Source organism: Chiloscyllium punctatum, chromosome 45 (assembly GCF_047496795.1).
Source record: "Chiloscyllium punctatum isolate Juve2018m chromosome 45, sChiPun1.3, whole genome shotgun sequence".
In the NCBI taxonomy this organism is placed as follows: domain Eukaryota; kingdom Metazoa; phylum Chordata; class Chondrichthyes; order Orectolobiformes; family Hemiscylliidae; genus Chiloscyllium; species Chiloscyllium punctatum.
In genome coordinates this window covers 63,441,988-63,447,332 of record NC_092783.1, presented here as the reverse complement: position 1 = coordinate 63,447,332, position 5,345 = coordinate 63,441,988, and the positions used below count along the sequence as shown (strand labels likewise).

The 5,345-nt window shown below is 57.6% G+C and overlaps 1 protein-coding gene across 1 annotated transcript in view; it reads left to right on the top strand.

Moving 5' to 3' along the window:
• The first annotated feature begins 378 nt into the window (after positions 1 to 378).
• Positions 379 to 5,345, top strand: part of srgap2 (SLIT-ROBO Rho GTPase activating protein 2) — a 276,414-nt gene continuing 271,447 nt past the window's right edge. Inside the window, exon 1 of the mRNA XM_072563932.1 lies at positions 379 to 838. The gene's annotated coding sequence lies outside the window, so the exon portion shown is untranslated. The remainder of the gene's footprint in view (positions 839 to 5,345) is intronic.

Genomic DNA, 5,345 nt, shown 5'->3' with positions numbered 1-5,345 from the left:
GTGAATGAAGGAATGCGTTGCCAGCGGTGATGGTGGAAGCAGAGTCATTGGGGACATTTAAGCAACTGCTTGGACATTCACATGGATAGCAGTGAGTTGAGGGGTGCATACGTTAGGTTATTATATTTTACATTAGGATTAATCCTCGGCACAACATCTTGGGCCAAAGGGCCTGTTCTGTGCTGTACTTTTCTATGTGTTTTGACTAATCATTGCAAATCAATCTTATGGCGCTTTAATAAACTGGAGCTTTGATAATCAGTGGATGCCATGATGTGTCAGTGTGATTTGGAGAATGATGAAGGTACAGTCCCACTCCCAAACAGAAGGAAGCGCTCCGCGCTGTGAGGAGATGCAGATTGTGCAGTGAATGGGCAGGATTGGATTTCCCAGGCTGACGGGGAGAAGGAGACGTCTCTTGTCCGAGAGCAGCGGCTTCTTATTCACGGAATTGGGTTGAACAGGAACCCCCCTCTCCCCAGCAACTGCCAAACGTGTGCAGGCAACGGAGGGGCTGGTTAGGATGTGAAAAAAGGCAGGGTGCAATGCGATCAAATCACAGCATCGCATGTGGGAACTGCACAGGGAGAGGCACAACAGCAGAAACAACCAACAAAGTTTGAAAAAGTTCCTCAACTTGGACAAAAGGGAATGTCACTCTGGGGAGAGAGCGGAAAGTGTTACTGAGGGTTTGAGCCGAAAATGAATCCGAAGGAACGATTTCAAGGAGAAAGCTGCGCTTGAAGAAACCTCCAAAGTTTTGGACTTTTGTGTTTCCTTTTGTGTTCTCCCTCTCTCTGACCTGACCTGAACCTACAAGAGAAGCCGCTGGGGGAGAGTGAGTTCTTCACCTTTGGGGAAGGGGGTTCTGGGGGCTCACCCCCCACCCCGAACCTGGCTCCATTTCCCAGGGACTGGGAGGGTCATCATTCCCCCCCCCCCCCCCCCCGGGAAATCCCTTGAAGCTGTCTCCAACCTCTCCCTGCTCTGCACCAAGGGGTTTATGTTCGAACTTAAACTCCAGTCCTCATCACTGACGGGTCGGATCGCCTGAGATCAAAACCCCGTCCATTCCTCTCTCTCTCTCTCTCTCACACAACTCTCCCTCTCACACACACACTCTCTCACACACACACTCTCCCCCTCACACACACACTCTCTCACACACACACTCTCCCCCTCTCCTCACACACACACCACCTCTCCCCTCTCTCACACATACACACTCTCCCCCTCTCTCTCACACAACTCTCCCTCTCACACACACACACTCCCACACACACACTCCCCCTCACCACACTCTCTCACACACACTCTCCCTCTCACACACACTCTCTCCCTCTCACACACACTCTCCCCTCCACATACACACTCCCCCTCTCTCTCACACACTCTCCCCCTCTCACACACACTCTCCCCCCTCCACACACACCTCTCCCCCTCTCACACACACACTCTCCCTCTCACACACACTCTCCCCCTCACACACACACTCCCCCTCTCTCACACACACTCTCCCCTCTCACACACACACTCCCCTCTCTCACACACACTCTCCCTCTCACACACACACTCTCCCCCTCTCTCACACACACTCTCCTCTCACACACACACTCTCCCCCTCTCTCACACACACTCTTCCCCTCACACACACACACTCTCTCTCACACACACACTCTCCCCCTCTCACACATACACTCTCCCCCTCTCACACACACACTCTCCCTCTCACACACACACTCTCCCCCTCTCTCACACACACACTCTCTCTCCCCTCTCACACACACTCTCCCCTCTCACACACACACACTCTCCCCCTCTCTCACACACACACTCCCCTCTCTCACACACACACACTCTCCCCCCCTCACACACACACTCCCCCTCTCTCACACACACACTCTCCCCCTCTCTCACACACACACTCTCCCCCTCTCTCACACACACACTCCTCCCTCTCACACACACACATACCCCCTCTCACACACACACACTCTCGCTCTCACACACACTCTCCCTCACACACACTCCCTCTCACACACACACTCTCCCCTCTCTCACACACTCTCCCTCTCACACACACACTCTCCCCCTCTCTCACACACACACTCTCCCCTCTCACACACACCACTCTCCCCTCTCTCACACACACACTCTCCCTCTCTCTCACACACACACTCTCCCTCTCTTCACACACACTCTCCCTCTCACACACACACTCTCCCCCTCTCTCACACACACACTCTCCCCCTCTCACACACACACTCTCCCCCTCTCTCACACACACACTCTCCCTCTCTCTCACACACACTCTCCCTCTCTCACACACACACTCTCCCCCTCTCTCACACACAGACTCTCCCCCTCTCTCACACACACACACACACACACACTCTCCCCCTCTTACAACACACACACTCTCCCCCTCTCTCACATACACACACTCTCCCTCCCTCTCTCACACATACACACTCTCCCCCTTTCTCACACACACACACTCCCTCTACACACACACTCGCCCTCTCTCGCACACACACATTTTCCCCCTCTCTCACACACACTCCCCCTCTAACATACACACACTCTCCCACTCTCTCACACATACACACTCTCCCTCCCTCTCTCACACATACACACTCTCCCCCTTTCTCACACACACACTCTCCCTCTCTCACACACACTCTCCCCCTCTCACACACACACTCCCCTTCTTACACACACACACTCTCCCCCTCTTACACACACACACTCTCCCTCCCTCTCTCACACATACACACTCTCCCTCCCTCTCTCACACATACACACTCTCCCCCTTTCTCACACACACACACTCTCCCTCTCTCACACACACTCTCCCCCTCTCACACACACACTCCCCTTCTTACACACACACACTCTCCCCCTCTCTCACATACACACACTCTCCCTCCCTCTCTCACACATACACACTCTCCCTCCTCTCTCACACATACACACTCTCCCCCCTTTCTCACACACACACACTCCCTCTCTCACACATTTCCCCCTCTCTCAACACACTCACTCTCTCCCCTCTTTTCACACACACTCTCCCTCTCTCACACACACACTCCCCCGTCTCTAACACACAACTCTCCTGTCTCTCTCTCTCTCTCTCTCACACTCCGTCTCTCTTACACTCACACATACACACTCTCTCTCAAACACACATACACTCCCTCCCTCAGTCACGCACACATATTCTCCCCCTCACACTCACTCTCTCTCACATTCACTCTCTTTCACTCGTATTTAAACACTTTATACACACACAGTTTCTCTCACTCCCTCTCACTATCCCTCCCACCTCTGTCTCCCTCCACCCCCCTCCAACTCCCCCCCGTCCGTCCCCATCTCTCCCTCCCCATCTCTCCCTCCCCCTCCCTCACCTCTCTCCCTCCCCTCCCTCACCCGCCCCCTCACCATCCTCCCTCTCCCTCCCCCTCTCCCCCTCACCCTCCCTCCCCCTCTCCTCACCCATCCTCCCTCCCCCTCACTCCCACACCACCCACTCCCACTCCCCCACCCCTCCACTCTCTCCCTCACCCCCTCCCTCCCCCTCTCTCTCCATCCCTCCCTCCCATCTCTCTCTCTCCCTCCCTCCATCTCTCTCTCTCTCCTTCCCTCCCATCTCTCACTCTCCCTCCCTCCCCTCTCTCTCACTCTCCCTCCCTCCCCTCACTCTCCACCCCTCCCTCCCCACACTCTCACACACCCACCCTCCCATCACACACTCTCCCACCCACCCACCCATCACTCTCACTCTCCTCCCTCCCATCTCTCTCTCATCCTTCCTCCCATCGCTCTCATCTCCCTCCCTCCCCTCACTCTCTCTCACTCTCCATCCCTCCCTCCCATCTCTCACTCTCTCACCCTCCCTCCCACTCTCTCTCTCCCTCCCATCTCTCTCTCACCTCCCTCCATCTCTCACTCTCCTTCCCTCCCATCTCTCTCTCTCTCCCTCCCTCCCCTCTCTCTCTCTCTCCTCCCACCCTCCCATCTCACTCCCTCCCTCCCTCCCATCTCACTCACTCTCCAACCTCCCATCTCTCTCTCACTCCCTCCCACCCCTCTCTCTCTCTCCCACCCCCCTCTCTCTCCTCTCCCATCCCTCTTCACTCTCACTCTCCCACCCTCCCTCCCATCTCTCTCTCTCCCTCCCTCCCTCCCATCTCTCTCACACCCTCCCTCCCTCCCATCTCTCTCTCTCCCTCCCTCCCTCCATCTCTCTCTCTCTCTCCCTCCCTCCCCTCCTCCCTCCCCCCCTCCCTCCCTCCCCCAATCTCTCCCTCCCCAAACTCTCCCTCCCTCCCCCCCCATCTCTCCCATCCCTAATCTCTCTCTCCCCTCCCTCCATCTCTCTCTCTCCCCCTCCCTCCCATCTCTCTCTCCCCCTCCCTCCCACTCTCTCTCTCCCCCCTCCCATCTCTCTCTCTCCCCCTCCCTCCCATCTCTCTCTCTCCCCCTCCCCTCCATCTCCCTCTCTCCCCCTCCCTCCCATCTCCCTCTCTCCCCTCCCTCCATCTCCCTCTCTCCCCCTCCCTCCCCATCTTCCTCTCCCTCCCATCTCCCTCTCTCCCCCCCATCTCCCTCTCTCCCCCCATCTCTCTCTCTCACCCCCATCTCTCTCTCCCCCCATTTCTCTCTCACCCCCATCTCTCTCTCTCTCTCCTCCCTCCTCCCATCTCTCTCTCTCTCCGTCCTCCCTCCCCATCTCTCTCTCCGTCCCTCCCTCCCCATCCCTCTCTCCCTCCCTCCCCATCTCTCTCTCTCCCTCCCCATCTCTCTCTCTCTCCCTCCCTCCCCCTCAATCTCTCCCTCCCCAATCTCTCCACCCTCACCCCATCTCTCCCTCCCCCCCAATCTCTCCCTCCACAATCTCTCCCACCCTCCCCCCAATCTCTCCCTCCCCCATCTCTCCCACACCCCATCTCTCTCTCTCTCCCTCCCCCTCTTTCTCCTCCCCCTCTCTCTCCCTCCCCATCTCTCTCCCACCCCCTCTCTCTCCCACCCTCCCCCCTCTCTCCACCCTCCCCCCGTCTCCCACCTCCCCCCGTCTCCCAACCTCCCCCCCGTCTCCCAACCTCCCCCCAATCTCTCCCTCCCCCAATCTCTCCCTCCCCCCTCTCTCCCTCCCTCTCTCTCCTCCCTCCCTCCTGCCCCTCCCACCTCCCCTCCCTCCCTCTCCCTCCCCTCACCTCCCTCCCCTCACCTCCCTCCCTCTCATCCTCTTCTCCCTCCCCCTCTCTATCCCTCACCCCCTCTATCCCCCACCCCCTCTTCCCCCACCCCCCTCTATTCCCCTTACTCCCTCTCTACCCCTTACC